This window comes from Equus asinus, chromosome 5 (genome assembly GCF_041296235.1).
Source record: "Equus asinus isolate D_3611 breed Donkey chromosome 5, EquAss-T2T_v2, whole genome shotgun sequence".
NCBI lineage: Eukaryota > Metazoa > Chordata > Mammalia > Perissodactyla > Equidae > Equus > Equus asinus.
Window position 1 is genome coordinate 109,499,832 of NC_091794.1, and position 16,586 is coordinate 109,516,417.

The 16,586-nt window shown below is 51.6% G+C and overlaps 1 protein-coding gene across 7 annotated transcripts in view; it reads left to right on the forward strand.

Annotated features, from left to right (window-relative positions):
• The window catches only part of ACOT7 (acyl-CoA thioesterase 7), a 120,615-nt gene that overhangs the window by 68,972 nt on the left and 35,057 nt on the right, over positions 1–16,586 (forward strand). The window lies entirely within an intron of this gene.

The following is a 16,586-nucleotide window of genomic DNA, read 5'->3' on the forward strand; positions in this document are numbered from 1 at the left end:
CACAGAGGGACACTTTTTACTTTAATAGTGTGTAATTATTTTTTTGTGACTTAGGGAAAATGTAAGTAGCACATCAGATCCATAGTTTAATAAATATTGTCATCCGAGATAAGATTAAAGTAAACTTTAAAAGACGGGTTGATTTAAAGAAAAACATGAGAGAAAGTCAAGTGGTATAGATAATAACAGGAGTTGTGATAGTAGTACATGGGTAATGGAAGTTTAGGCACCACTGCTCTGGCTGTACCAAGCTATTCGTCATTGCCCAGGCATAACGGGCACTTGCACGATGCCATTCATTTGTGCTTTCATTTCCAATTGCTTGGAATGCCAAGCTCTCCTTTCTTCACTCAGAAAACTCCTATTCATCCTTCAAAACCTTGTCCAGATGGTACCAACCATGGAGAGTTACACTGATATTTGATATGTCTACCAGGGGTTGCTGTTGGAAGTTAAATAATGTGGCATTTCCATCATCGGAAGTCCACTGTTAAGTCCAGTCTTCTTTTGTCACGTGCTGACAGGCGCCAGTGAAGTGCAAGGAGTGGGGGTTGTCGGAAATCCCCTGGAAATCTACAGCGTGTCATGTTCACTGGGCAGCCTGAGCTGCTTCATTTGATACAGACACGTTTTTTAATGTGTGTTTAAGAGGTGTTTACAATGGCTTTACAATATTTAATGCCTATTTTCATAGGGGTTTTATGCCCGCGATTTAAGAAAACATACCTAATAATTTTGCCAAACCTAATCATCTCTTAGAGTGCCTGGTAACTCACTGGGATTGAATGAACAGAATAAATCTCCTGAAACGACTGAGAACCGTGATTTTATTGTATTTCCCTATGGAGAGAATACTGTCAACGAGAGTGGTATCTAAAATCACGGGATCAACGTCTTCTCAAACTATAATTCAGTAGATGCCCATCGAAGGGGGACATGGTGAACTGAGATGGATGCTAATTTGGCTTTTATTCAGTAATTCTATACTGTATGTGTCTTTGAAACACTACCCCCAGCCCATTTCCTGTGATGTTTCACACAGGGTGTAGTTTTGATCTGAGGACTTAGCTCCTACCCTACCACTTAAAAAACACCCACACAACACAAATTTTGGCAGTGCTGAACTGGTGAAAGATGTATTGAGAAGGGTTTGAAATCACAGGTGGAGTCCAGGACTCCAGGCGGACGCTAGGTCATTTCTCCTGTCGTGGGTGCATGAGCAGAACCTCTGATCATTCACGAGGGAATGGGAAAGAGGCGGCAGAGGACGCTCTGTGATGCGCCGGGAAGGAGGACTGGCCGCATCCTGTGGTTCTGAATCTGAGGGCCTCTGTGCCGAAGCGCTAGCCTGGCTTTTGGCTTCTGGCTTCCCTGGGTCCAGTGTGGCTCAATACATGGTGTTCCCTTCCACCTCGTGAAAGTGCTGCGATCTCCGCCCAGAAAAGGCCTTTTCCTCTCTGTTTTCCCCACGCCCCTCCTCCATGGTTGGTTGTGCAACCTGAAGGGGCACTCAGCAGGTATCTGTGGGGGTGTTTAGGTTCATGCAACAATCAAGACCTGTTTATAACTCCCCCGGACACCCATCCTTGATAAAAATACTCAGCAAGAGCAGGAATTGGTGGTGCTTCCTGACATGGTAAAACACACGCGCCTGAAGTGAGCATCTTGCTCAAAGCAGGAGCTCAGAGGACCTTCTCTGAGGTCGGGAGTAAGGCAAAGGCGCTCACTCGCTCACTGCCAGGTAACGTTGTTTTGGAGATTTTAGCGACTGCAGTTGAATAAGAGGAAAAAGTTAGGCACAGGAATTGGCAGAAAAGAGGTAAGACTGTCTGTCTCTGCAGATGGCACAGTAACATACCTGGACAACCCGGGAGATCCAGTGATAAAAATAACTCAAATAATTAAAGTTAGGTAGAGGCATATAAAATGAATAATAATAAAAAACTCGCCTGAAATAGAGAAACTATGTTTCATTGTTTTTGTTCATAGGTATGTTCATTTTCTAAAGTGTTTTTTGTGTGTTGACGGATTTTAACTATATCATGAAACATCACTTTTTAGTAATTTGGTCAAAAAGTGGTATTTGGTTTCATGTCTCTTTGACCCATCTTATTAAAGGTCTTGCTGTCTTTCTGTTGGTTCCTGACATGTTCTTTGCTCTGATTTCTTTCCTCTGGGACTCTCCTTGCCTGGTCCCCTATCGCTGTTTCCAGGCGGGTTTTTCAGCCTCAGAGGGGGAGTCACTGCTCTCGACCAGCCAGACAGTGGAAGGAAACATGCTCCCCAAATCCAGTGCCGCTGTGGCCAGATTTTTGGTGGGGAGGCTCCCTGGGGGTTAGCTCGGGGCCCCGCTCAGGGTGGACCCCAGAGGGGTCTTCAGTGTACGTTCTTCGCGTCTGAACTTTCAGTGGCCTTGGATTTTTGTTTTGGCACTTTATAATTTTTAAATTAATGATTTTAAACCAAATGGTTTAAACCAAATGGTCCAAAAGGGCTTCTGACAAAACGCAGCTAGCCCGTGCCCTCTCTTGGCTCCACATTCCACTTCCCTTGGCTTCGGCTGCTGCTTGTGGTACATGACTCTGTTCCCACATGTCTCTCGGCTCGTCAGTTTCCTACTTACGCCTCTGTAAGTATGGCTCAGTGCTGAGCCAAGTAGAGTACTAGGATCGGATCTCTTGTGCAGCTTTGTGACTACAGCAGCTTATTACTGCCTAGTTTTCCACTCCCTTTGAACATCCACCTAAGTCACTCCCACCCTCAGCATCTCTGTAAAATGCTGCTGGATACCGTTGGCTTGCCAGATAATTGCTCAGTGCCAGTGTTTCCCTGGAGATATTCACCCTCCATCCTCCTCAAACTGGACTGCTCATTCCCTGCTCTAAACTGCTCTCCTGGGACCTCCTTTGCCTCTCACTAGGTTGGGTGCCCTGATGCACAGATCTTCGATTTTCCTCTTTGCCAGTTTTAGTGGAACACATCCTCCAGTGGCTTCCTGTGAAAGGTAATACATTCCCCAGGTGTGATAAAGGCTCAGTTGCATCAGCAGTGGCTTCAACAAGAAAGATGATGATTGTTTCTGATGTAAGGATGAAGTTGTTAAGAGGTCCAGGGCTGAGCTAGCAACTCTGTGATGTTGGGGACCCAGGCTCCCTCTGCCCCGTTCTGCCATCCTTGGGAGCTGCCCTCTTTGTGTGGTGCATGATGGCACATCACTGCACCAGTGTTCAGCCCAAAAGGCTGTGGAGAGCACACCTAGGATCTGTATCCACCACTTTGCTCTGATCCCATTGGCCAAACGCAGTGACCTGGCCGCATCTGCTGGTGGGGTCTGGCTAGGCAGACATGTCTGGAGTTACTGGGTAAGAAAGGGAGACCTCACCCGGAGGGATATTCGCTGTCATGGGGTACAAGGGTGGTTTTCCTGAAGTTTGCGCGTGTGGAGACGTTTCCTGGCTGGGTACGGCATTCTCCCCACAGGGCTGAGAGGCACTGCTGTGTCATCATCCAGCTTCTGAGGTTTCTGTTCAGAAATCCAGGAACTGTAGATTCTCTCCCTCCCTTCTCTGGCCACACCTCTGCCTGTCCCTCTAACCTGATCTTCACTCCCCATTCCAGCCTCTAGCCCCGGGGCTCATTCCTCACCTTCCAGCTTTCTGAATAACAAATTGTGTGGTTTGCAGTTTCTGGCCATTGCTTGCTTGTGTCACCTCCCCCCCCCCCCACCATGCTGCTGCTTAATGCTGCTGTTAGCAGGCCCACCCTCCAGAGCCACTGCTCTATGTTGCTGGGCACACCCTAGTGTTTCTGAGCACCCTACATGTTCATAGGTCTGGGAGGGGCCCGAGAACCTGCATTTCTACCGAGTGTCCGTGGGACACTGGTGCTACCGGTCTGGGGACCACAGCACTGCTCCTGAGAATAGTCCCTGCTGCGTACGTTCCAGATCTGATTTCTGCAGCTCTGCGTTCGCCCCTGCCAGGCCCAGTCTTAGCAGATGGTCTTACTTTTTACGTTATTAAGACATTCGAGTCGCAGCCACGGCCAGCTTCCTGAGACCTCCTCTCTGTGTCAGGCTCTGCTGCTGCTGTCCCTCCTTGCCTCCTCTCTGTTTCAGGCTCTGCTGCTGCTGGCCCTCCTTGCCTCCTCTCTGTGTCAGGCTCTGCTGCTGCTGGCCCTCCTTGCCTCCTCTCTGTGTCAGGCTCTGCTGCTGGCCCTCCTTGCCTCCTCTCTGTGTCAGGCTCTGCTGCTGCTGGCCCTCCTTGCCTCCTCTCTGTGTCAGGCTCTGCTGCTGGCCCTCCTTGCCTCCTCTCTGTGTCAGGCTCTGCTGCTGCTGGCCCTCCTTGCCTCCTCTCTGTGTCAGGCTCTGCTGCTGTCCCTCCTTGCCTCCTCTCTGTGTCAGGCTCTGCTGCTGCTGGCCCTCCTTGCCTCCTCTCTGTGTCAGGCTCTGCTGCTGCTGGCCCTCCTTGCCTCCTCTCTGTGTCAGGCTCTGCTGCTGGCCCTCCTTGCCTCCTCTTGTAGAGTTGGTCCTTCATTTGGGCTTTCGACCCTCTTCTCGCTCACCTCCAGGTTCCCCCCTTTGGCCAGTCCGTCCTTCATATCTTGTTAGTAGTTCTCTCCTCTGACACAAGTTAAATTCATGGTGTGGGTCTCTACTTTCCCAAGAGGTTGTCAGCCTGTGATACGCTTGCTGCGTGCTAGGATCACTGGGGCAGTAAAGAATACAGATGCCCCATCCCCCCAGACCAATTGACCCAGACGCCGTGGGGAGGCCCAGGTGATTCTAATGGACAGCCTGGGTTAGGGACGGTTGCTGTAAATCTTTGACCCTGGAAAAGAGGACACAGCTGGGGAACAGTGACCCTTACTGGAATCTAGTGTCCACAGAGTGTATTTCTCTCCTTCCAAAAATATTTCCCTACTCTGAAGTCTTTGTTGTTTTCCCCTTAACTAAGAGACGTCCTTAAGTAAGCAGCCCCAGCCCTTTCTGGTGCTGTCCATTTAAAAAGCTGGATGAGGAAGAACCTTGTTCCTACAATTAATTACTGTTGTCCACTTCTAATTACCTCCTGAAAGACCCCAGGCACTGGGAAAGGAAGGGAGCTTAGAAGCTTCTAGTTGAGGAATGAAAGTCGGGGCGGCAGCAGCTCTGTTCTGGGTGGTCAGCCCCTGGTGACTACTTTGGTCGGAAGTCCTGGGCCTCACTGGCCCCCCAGCGCCTCACACACCTTACGTTGGTCTCTTCTTCTCAGCCCAGAGGTGGATCTGGTTGGGCCCTTGTCCCGGGGCCCATGTGGGCTCTTCTGGTTGCTTCTCCAGGGCCTGAACAGATCTTTAGAGCAGGACAGGAATGGAAGTGGGCGTTCTCTGTTTCAGACAAGAACCACATGTTAATGATTACTTTGGTTCTGAGTAAAAACTACCCCTGCTCAGAGGGGCAATCAAGGCAGGGACATGTAGCAGTGAATTGGGGCTACAACAGTCTCCTAAACATTTCTGTCCCTCAGCAGTCATCTGGTGCCTGTTGAAAATACAGACTCCTGGACCCTTCTCCTGGAAGGTTTCATGGAGCAGGGCCTGTATCCTTAATACTGAGGGCCCCGGGGAGGCGGGGGGGAGTTCTGATGGTTCAGGGCCCTCAGAAATGCATGGCTAGAGTGCTTTTGTCTCAACAAATCCAGCAACTGAGTCCTCACACCCCATTCCCTTGACTCCTCAAGAGTATTGGCTACACTGACCTCAGGTTTCCTGCCCTCACACTCTCTGAATCCACGTCCTCCCACACTGTGGTGGCATTAGAGTGGCTTGGTGGAGACATATGCTGGGCCCCTCCCCAGGAAGCCTGTGATAAGGCAGGCGGGTGGAGGCATCTGCATGTGTCATGCTCCCCAGCTAGTCCTCCCACACCCAGGGCGAGGACTTCCACTGGGTCTCCTAAATCTCGGATTATCTCCTCTCGCCTGTGTCCTGAGTGTAGGTGTCCCCCCGAGTCTGTTCTGGGCTGCCTTCCCCTCCCCCACTGCATCTTTTCTCCCCGTGACTCACCCGGCCCGTGGCCTCCGTGGGCTCCTCCGTTTGGCACTGACAGATTGTTGACATCCCCACTCAGTGTCTCCCCCACAGCCCCAGGGCATCCTCACTGGGGGGATGGCCCATCGCCCTGATGTTTCTCTTGATTCCCCACCTGCCCGTTCTTCTCAGAACTTCTGAAGCTGTTCTGTGCACTGCGGCCGCCCTGCTTAACCTCCCAGGGCTTACAGCTTCCTTCTCTAAATGAGGTGACACGGGAGCAGCCGGCACGTGGGGAGTGCTTCATAAAGGTTAGTTATTGTTACCGCTCTGATTTTATTGACTTTATTAGTTTATTCATTACTGACACACAGAGAGAGAATGTTCTACTCCACGGAGGCACATGCTTTTTGCTCATATCTAATGGGGCATTTATAAAAGCTGATCGTTACATGACCACAAAGAGTGTTGTAATTATAAATTCCCCAACATGGGACCCATGAAGCCTAAGCACCCATAACAAGAACAAAAGCGCCTAGAAGTTAAGAAACATTCCTCTAAATAACTCCTGGTCAAAGAAAAAGTAAAGTCTGGCCTTCTAAATGATTCAGAAAATAATGAAAACGGCAATGTTTCTTATCAAAGTTAGGGTTATGGCTAAAAGATGTTCTCAGAGGAAAAGTGAGTAACTTGGATCTTGTGTTACTTAAAAAGAAAAGTTAAAAATACCTAAGTGTTGGAACTGGAGAAAGATTAACAAAATCCATGCACAGAAAGCAGGAAGGAGCGGGCCTGACTGTGCCTCCCTGTCTGTGGACCCAGGCCCCCTGCTCTCCTGTGGCTCCGGGCTGTCCCCACCCTTGCCCCCCTCGAAATCCTCACGAGCAGAGAACCTGTGATTTTGAGCTGTCAGAGCCCTTTCCACTCATCTTGTCCCTCTGCCAGTTGCCCGGTCCTGCGGCGCCCACACCTCTGGGCTCTCCCCTCCTGGATCTGTCCCAGACTGCCCTGTCAGGCTTGGCAAACACGGCTCTGCGGCTCTGCAGCCCGGCGGCCGCAGTGCCCCCAGGATGCCGCCTAGCCTTGCGGCACTCAGCCCTCCACTCATCTGTGAGTTTCTTCCCCTAAAAAGGCCCTTGCTTTTCTGTCTCCCTGTCTTTGTTCCTCCTGTTCTTCCCACCTCCGCCCATTTCTACTTGCCCAGCCCCAGTCCCACTCCTCCCCATTGCTCCCGGAGCCCTTTCCTCCCCTCCGTGTGCACGATTGCACGTTGCTGTTCCCGTCTTCTGGGCTCTACCCTTTCTGCCCCTTAGGATAGTTGTGGTGTTCTCAGGCATGCATTTCCTGCAGACCACCCCCCTGTCTTATCCTCACTTGCCTCTCTCCCACAGTGCTTTGCAGAGTACCTTGTGCATAGAAGGAACTTGATGAATGTCCGCTAATGAATGAAAGAAATCATTTGGAGAGATGGTTTGAGTTGATGCTGGCAGATGACTGTGTCCTAAGCTGTTGGCAGCTTTTTTTTTCTGTTAGGATCATGGTCCATAAATCAAACCGGACATGTGGCTCTCATGTCCTTCGATTGGGCTGCCAGGTTGGGCCCAGGTTGGCAGACAGGACACCTTTCCCACTTGTAGGACCAGCTCTGCCCTGTGCTTCCCAGCACCCTGCAGTGGCCACACTCCTGCAGGGGACCCATGCCTATCTGCCTGAGCCCACCCTGGCTGTTGATTTGGTGTGAGGTGGTCACTGACCCCTTAACTGGAATGCTTCTGCCTCTGCTGCCAAAGCCAGGGGCCTGGTCAGATTCAACCACACCTGCACCCCGCCCGGGTCACATCAGGGCAGTGAGTAAATGCGACACGGTGAGCATGACGTTGACCAGCTCTGGGGTGAGCGCCAGGGTGCACTTGTTTTCTATGCCGTCGTGAGTCTACAAATAAGTTTTTCAGGAAGGTCTGCCCCCAGCTCTGCTAGTCTCAGAGGGTCTGGGGGCAGCGTCGGCCGTGCTGGGCCCTGAGTTCCAGGTGGCCTACCTGACCCAGCAGGGCTCCCCAGCTCTGCCATTAACATGCTTTGGGAAAACAATAACGGGATAGTGACTGTCATGAAACCTTCATCAGTTAGCTCACTGGGGCTCCACCTGTCACACTGCCCTTGGTCCCCTCAGGCCAGCAGGGGCCTATCCGGGCAGACGTGGTCCTCAAGGGGCAGCAGCTGGAGGCCAGTCCTCTCTTCCCTCGCTGGGAGGTCTCCCCAGACCCAGCTTTGCCCCCACGCCTCCACACCCCCTTTCAGCTCAGTGCCTTCGAGAGTGTCTGCTCTCCCTCCCTCCTGTCCCTTCATTGTCCTTGCTGAAAACTGCTCCAAACGCTTCTCTCCTCTCAAGGTCAGAGTGGGCAGGTCTTTGTTGGCGCTCACAGTTCGTCTGGCCCCTGCTCTCAGCCTCCTTCCCGAGGCCTAGGGGTTGCCCACTGCTGCCCCTTCCGTCCCCATGCTGTTCCTGCTCACCTTTCCTGCCTGCTTCAGGGCCTTGGGGCCTGTCCTCGCCCCTGCACTCCACGCCTCTGTGACTCACCCGGTCTCACAGCGCCCTAGGCTGACGGCTCCCATGTTTATTGCTCCAGCGGAAACTTTCCCCCGGACTCCAGCTGCCTTCTCAGGACCTCCCTGGAATGGCCGACAGGCCTCTCCAGTTTGGTCTCAGATACACAGCTCCTCGGCTGTCCTGACCCCATTCCTCCCAGCCTTCCTCCTGTAGTGACAGCCAGACCGTCCTTCTGGTTGTCGAGCGAGAATTCCTGTGGTCCTCCGTGACTCAGCTCTCTCTTGTAGACCCTCCATCTCATCTGTCGGCCAGTCCTTTGGGCTCCACCAGCAAAACATACCAGACACCTCCGCCATCACCTCCAGCTCCACCCATTACTGTTGAAATGGCCTCTTACATGGTCTCCCAACTTCCCTGATGGTCTCTTCTCAACATAGCAGCCTCACTGGTCCTTTTAGAGCAGAAGTCGGATCAAGTTGTGCCTGCTCAGGATGCTGCAGTGGCTCCTGGCTCACTCCACACAGAAGCCCAGTCTTTGTGCCCTTTCTTCCCTTTCACGGCCCTCCAGGATCTTGTTTCCCCGTGTGCCTCCCAGCTCCACCATAACCATCCTCTCCCCTTGCTCCTGCTCTCAGGACACACAGAGTACGCCTGCGGGCTTTGCGCCTGCTCTTCTCTTCCTGGGCTGCTCTTCCTTCCCTCTGCCTGAGTTGGGGTCCCCCAGACAACTACACAGCTGCCTCTCGTTTTGTTCAGGTCTCCAGAGAAAAGGTGGTCTTTCCTGACTGCCCTGTATAAAATAGACCCCCTCCCCTGACCGTGCTTCCCTCTTGTTCTGAGGCACTTAGCACTGCCTGACAGATGCTGCCCCGGCTGGCTGGCTGCTCCCGCCAGGATGGAGGCTCCCAGCTGGGGCCTTTGGTCTGATGTACTTGCTTCATCCCCAGCACTGAGAACAGCCTGGTGCAGAGCAGACGGGCAATGTGCTGAATAAATGAGCTGGAAAGAGTGAAGACAGTCCCTGCATGGAACTGCAGTGGGGGCAACAGTGATGTCAGCCCCTACCCAGAGGAGTGTGCAAGGCTGTGTGTGCACCTTGTCAGGGGACCTCATGATGATGGCTCTCGAACTCGTTGAACACTTACCGAGCACATTCCCTGTGCCCATCTCTGTGCGAGGCCCAGAGATGCAGCAGAGTGTGGCACAGACACTGCTCCACCTGAGATGTTGGGAGACAAACCTTCTCTGACAACAGATCCTCCACACACATGTCCAGCAGCCAAGGGGACACACACAGCTGCCTGAGGGTCCCAAGGCCGGGAAACCTGAAGGAAGAGGCAGGAGAAACAGCAGGCCCGTGGGCGGAGGAAGGCAGGGACACACGGCTGAGAGAAGTTGGGTGGCCCACGCAGAGGGAGTCTGGGGGGTGAGGTGCGGGGGAAGCCTCCCGTCCTGGTGCTCTCGTTCACTTGGTTTTCATGGGGCGGTTGTGAAAAAGCAGTTTTTTGCCCGTTAGGAGGAATTGGTTTCACTGAAAAGTACAGTGTAAACAGAGGCGCCCCTTTCCAGTTTCATGAGCCCCACCGTGTGGAAGACAGTGTGTTGAGCCCTTGGTCAAGGGAGAAGGAAGAAAAGGGATGAGTAAGGCATGTTTCCTGCTTTTGAGGAACTTCTGGTCTGGCGGGGTCAAGAGGGGAGCAAGTGAATGCAGGTTTGGGCGCCAGTTTCTTCGTTACAAAGCTGAGAGTTCGTTAGGTGATAGCCACGTTCCTTCCAGTTCTCACTTTCTAAGAATCTTTGTTTTTGAAGATGTCATTCTGCAGCTAAGGCTCCAAAGTGCAGCTTCATGTCTATCCAGACGGCTCCAGGGGGACAGGGCGAGAGGTGGGGGTCTCGTTACAACCCTGGAAACCCCCAGTGCTGTGAACTGGCCGAAACTGCAGCTCTCCTTAGCCAGCTGTCCCAGGGCCCTGCTGACAGCTATCCCAGGACTGGTGTCCTCCTGACACACGGGACCTCTCAGCAGTCTCCTCCAGCTAGGACATGTGTGGTTTTGAGTCCCTGCCGGCCAGCAGTCCTCCCTGTCTTTCCAGAAATGCAAAGCATTTTGCTGGAGAAATCAGTCAGCCATACTGCATGAGAATGTCCTTCTCCACAAATGTACGGGCATCTTTCGTTTCTGGTGCCATATTAACCAGCTTTTGCTTCCTCTTTAGCTGCATTCCATAGGAGCACACATGGGCAGTGTCCTCTAATGGCGTCTTTCCTATCAACATCATGAACATATAATTTTTATACATTAGCCATCACTCCTGACTTCAGTCTAGACTCCTGTGAGGAAACAGACACCCACTGGAATGGGTCTTGGCCTTTGAAGACATGACCTTGCCTTGTGTGGACTCCAGGCTGAGGCCACAGCCTCCCCCTGGCCTGCCCCTCTGAGTGCGGAGCCACGAGGGGGCTCACGTGGAACTGCTGCACCTTCTCCCTGGGCTCCATGGCACTTGGGACAGGAATCCGCCTGTCCTGCTTTCCCTCTGTCTTGTTCAAAACAGGGAGAGCCTTGATTGTCAAACAGCAGTGAACAGCTTTAGTTGTGACCTTCTCAAGTTTCCTGACACAGAAAGTGAGGAATAAAATGTGGCCGGACAGCCCTTTCCCTGGCTGCCTGGCTCTGCGATGCTCCGGGCACGTGGGAGCCACAGTTCAGCTGAGCTGGAGGGCTCTGCCAGAGTTCCCACTTTTGACATTTTGACGTTAGAAACTCAACATCTTTGCTACACTCTGCATTAATTGCCAAAAATAACTCTTATTAATTACCTTAATTCATATTCCTCTGCTCGTGGTCCTGGCTTGCAGAGGTGCCTGCAGATACGTTTGGAACCAGGGAGGAAGAAGCCAGACTGTCTCGGGAGGCTGTCCCTCACCTGCTCTTAGAATAACCCCTTGTAATTTCCAAAGGGTGGGCTAGTTAAAATAAGATGAACTTACTATTGTTTCTTAATATAGGAGGCTGGCGCCCACACTCCGTCAGTTGGGATTAAATATAGAAATGGGGGCATCTCAAATTGCCGCCCACAGCGCAGTCAGCGGCCCCAGGCTCTGAGCTGCTCACTGCTGTTCTGGGTCTGTAGGCAGGCGTGGCCCAGTCAGCCAGCCCGGCCTGGGAAAATAACATGGAGCTGCTATTTTTAAGCCAGTCAACATGTTGTCGATACTTTAAAAAAAAAACAAACCTATAAGCAGTTAAATGTTAAATTCAAAAATATCTTTGGGACCCGATGTTTATCTATATATTAGTGGCCAAGCAAGTCTTATTTTTTGTCCTTCCCATAATTCCTCAAATGAGTGCAGGGTCCAAGGACAGCAAATCCTACAATTTTGTTGTCATCTTTCAGTGTCGAGTCTTGGGTAATAAGGACAGCACACGACAAACTGGAATTTGCCAAAGTTGTCTTCCCGTTGCCGGCAGCACCTGCTCTCCCTGACTTGGAAGAAGTTGATGCGGTTTTTCAGTAGGCACTTGGAAAGAGGCATTTTTGAGAAAACTCTGATACTTGACATTTTTAATTAAAGTGTAAAAAAGTGCAGAGGAGATGGTGGCTTCCAGTGTCACGAGGGCTGGTGGCTTCCTCTGGCAGACCCCCAGGGCCTCACTGCGTACTTATGAGGAAGGGCAGTTACCAACCAGGCAGGCAGGTTTCTGGTTTTGTTTTATTTTTTAACAAAATTTGCTTTTCTCAGTCAACACATGGATCATAATACATTCTGTTTACAGTCATAGACTGTATTTTTGGTGACAGTCTTTACAAACATGCCATGATGGGGTGAGAGTATATGGATTTTTAATTGTCTTCTGCTTGGATCATTTTCTCTTAGCAACAGATAACAAGAATGTCACAGAACCACATCCACGCAGCGATTTGTCCAAGGTTGTTCCTCACCAGGTAGTCACTCTGATCATCAACGTTTTATTATAATCTGGGTTTTTATGACATCGATTCCCTCCCCTCTAAGTAGCCACCCGAGTCCACTTTGTGCACAGGACCCCAGAGGACCACGGTTGTCCCTCCCTTTTCTCCAGGTCCCCTGCAGCAGCACTAAAACTTGCCTTTGTGAAAACAGACCTGGGGTTTCCAGGAGCCGCAGGCAGAGGTTTCCAGTGAGGGCCGTCTTCTCCAGAGGAGGTTCTGCGTCCAGCTCCAACCCCACGGCTTCCCTCAGACACAGTGGGGCTGGGAGCCCTGGCCTTTACAAGGCCGAACACTTGAGTTTTTGACAGAAAGTTTTTCCACGTAGTGAGCCCTAAAATCTACCTTGCTGTCACTTCCCATTGACCCTAGCGTGGCCTCCCATGGAGGTACAGGTTGACAGCAGTGGGCAGAGTGGTCCAGGGGAGAGCCTTCCAGAGCTTGGCCTGCCCACTCCCCCAGGCCCTCTCTTGTGGAGCAGAGCCGGTTCCTTTCAGACCTCCACGTCCCACACGGTGCTGGGATTCCTCCCTGTGCTGGTCACTTGCTGCCCATATTAGTCACTGTTTGGTACCCGGGATAAACCCCCTATTGGGGTATAATCTAGTCGTAGACACACATGGTGGGATCGTGCCTTCCCCCCTGACCTGGGCACTAGCAGTCTGTGAGCTCATCCATGAGTCTCTGCCTTTTCTGTTGTTTGTATCAGGTTTGCAGCTCATCACAATCCTCTCCCCGGGTCTCTCAGCTCAGATTTGTGTGCTGGCTCTTGGGATCAGGAGAGAGCTGTCTCTTTAAGCATTGTTAGCCAACAGACCTAGCAAGGTGGTTTAAATATTGATTTATTATCCAACATGCCACCTGGCTCACCTAACTTTGGGTTTCTGTGGATTGGATAAGCATTTCTTTCCTGGCTGCACGTGGGTTGATTGTGAACCAGATTGTTGCTCAAATACAGGCCCTACAGCTAGCTGCTGGAGCTGCTTCCTTGAGCTGTTTGTGATCTGTTAGCCGATGTTCCTTCCTCCATTGATTCATTTGTTTATTCAGCAACCCTTTCTGAGTACTATATGCCAGGTTCTGAATTGGGCAGGGACACAGGGACAAAAGTCACCTCCCCACCCATGCTGGCTCCCATGTCACATGATACAGATGGTCTGGGGGTGCTGCACAGGGCTGCTGGGGGCATCTGGCATCAGGAACTCGCCCAGCTGCTTGTGTCCTCCCCCATCCTGGCCGGCACATGCTTTGGATCCTGCAGTATTTTTAGTAACGGTGAGGTCCCTTGTGGGATCTCTTCCAGCATTTTGGATAAATGGAGCAGAACCCTAGTTGCAAGGAGCTGATTATGACTTCTTTCAGTAATTCTTCCATTCCTTTCTTTTCAGGGCATACAAACAAGAGTTAACTGTAGGCACTTTCTGCCTTTGAAACGTGAATTCCAGTACAAACTTGCATTTCTCATGTCCTTACCCTTCTCCTCAACCCCCCGGGTTGGTGACACCACCTGGTATCCGCGATGCTAGGAGGTCTGCGTCTGTGACCTTCCAGCCCTACACACTGATTTGACTGCCACCCCCACCTCTTGCCATGATCTCGAGCTCATTTCCATAATCTTATCTGAGTTAGGGATTCCACCTCGAGTCTCCCCGTCTCAGGACCTGGATGGAGAGGCAGCACGCTGTAGCCTCTGGTGCCCTGTGGTCAGGGCCTGGTCCCACTCTACCCCGAGGAGTACTGTGCCTTTGGACATGTGCATCTCTGTGCTCCCAGTTCCTGCTTTGATAAATGGAGACAGTAATGGGCCTTCCTCGCAGACGGCTGTCCAGGGAGGGTCAACATTCATTCATTCTTGCGTTGAGTCTCTGTTCAGAGCCTGCCAGGCAGCAGGCGCTTGGGATGCAGCAGTGAACAGAGTTCCTGCCTCGAGGCGCCAACCTCCTGGCACGGTGACTCTGGGCCGTGCACTGGAGCAGAGCCTGTGCCCGGAGGCTCAGGAAACGCCAGCTGTTGTGTTCTTGTCTGGTTCACTGCTCCCAGTGGTGTCATTGCTTCTCCACGACATATCCATTTGGTTCCTTCTCCTGTGCCAGACTTCAGTATCTCCTTTCTTCATTTTCCTTTCAAAAAATCCTGCTCGTCTCTGTCTTGATTGTTCTTGGAAGGACCCCGATGTGCCTGAGTCTGCTGATGTCTTCACCTGGGGAAAGGACAGCCACACGTGATGCACATTCTGTTGTGAACTTCCAACATCTCTAGTGCAAATACCCTACTAGAATCCTGTCTCTTCATCATCCTCGTGTTCAACTGTTTCTAGAGTCTAGATCGACATCTTCTTATGTAAATTATCTTCAGTGTGGCGGTGCTTCATGGCAGACGCAGCCCGTCTTGACACTTCATCAGACTCAATGAGCTTTGTTGGCTGCCCGAGGAAGTGTGCTTACCCAGCTTAGAGTTAGTCTGTGGGAAATGCCTTCTGGATTCCAGACCACCAGCTCATGCTGATGCTACTTGTGAGCTGGGGGCCACTTGTCCAGCTGTTGTAACAACTCAATTTTTTATGGTGCACATCAGCCTAGGAGAACTGTCTGTGGGCTCTCTCACTCCCTCTCGGAAACTTAAAACACGCACACACACAAACGCGCACACACACACACACCCTTAAGCCACAACCGAGTCAGCAGGTGGGCTGTGGGTCTCAGACCTGCCTCTGGGCCCGCTGTGGTTGGTGTGTGGCACAGTGAAGCCACCTGTCCCCTGGACGCCACCTTTGCCCCTGAGCAAAAGTGTGTAGTCCTCACCCCACGTGTTTGCTGGTGTTCTGAGACATTTCTCTTCTCTTTCCTTCTCTGTTTCTCCTCCAAACCTCAGATCTCTCCCCAAAGCCCTGAATTAAATCAGTGTTCAATTTAACTCCTGTGTCTCATAACGATAGCTGCCATTACTGAGTGGCCACAGGCCTCATCCCGTTTGCTCGTCACCTGCATGTAGTTCCTGTCACCCCTTCTCCTTGCAGATGCAGAACCCAAGGCTCAGAGGGCGATCTGGCTTCCAGGGTCCCCAGCCAGGCAGTGGTGGTAGTGATGCGCCCTCATGCCCGGCCCCCCAACCCCCCAGGCAGTGGTGGGGCCACTCACACCCAGGCCGTCTGACTCTAGAGTCTGAACCACCGTGTGAGTGGGGCCTCCACCCTGCCAAGCCCGCCCTTGCCCATCTTCCCTGAGGCCCACTGCTGTGGGCAGAAAGGCCAAGAGAGACTTGTGGCGGGCTTAGGCAAGGCTACCCGTGTCCATTTCCAATTATGACTTAACCCAGCAGCTTCTTTGCAAAGCAAAGCGACCCCTTGTCTCGGACCTTTGGGCGCCAAGCAACTCGAAGCCTGGAGGCTCTCTGCCCTGCCACCTCCCAGAGCCTCAGTTGCCCTGGGATAGAACCTGGCCCCTGTGATTCTTTCCTCTGCCAGAGAGCTGTTTTCCCCGCGTTTCATTTGCATTTTCTTTAGAATTGGACCTCCGCGTGACTTAGAGCCTCACTGTTAATTTGAAAACAGGGTATGTGAATACCTGCGTAGATTGAGAACAAATGTGCCATTATCTTTGAAAGTGCTTTTAAATGGCCAGGGGCAGCTCTCATGGGTCATCATCATTATCATCATCATCATCTAGCAGGACCTTCCATAAGAAAAGTCCTGATAATAAAAGCATAGTTTTTAAATCAAGAACATTAATTAAAAAAAAAAAAACCTTTTTATTCTGGAAATGCCCAAATATTCATGAAAGTAGAGAGAAGAGTATACTGAACCCCAGGTGTCCCTCCCAGACAGAGGGCCCCTCCCTCCATCTCCCGAGTTCCTTTTAAGAAGTGTCTTTTGCTGTATTTGTATGAGGCCTCTAGTCCAGTACAGAAGGGGCTTCAGTTCTTTTTTTGGTTGTATCATTTTTTGAGATTTTTAAATTAATCACCAATGTTTAAAAATCAGCAGATTCCTCATAAACACGTAGGTTCCTGGTTCCTCTTGGAACATCGGGAGGCTGGTGGTGGGGCCTTGCTCCTTGGGT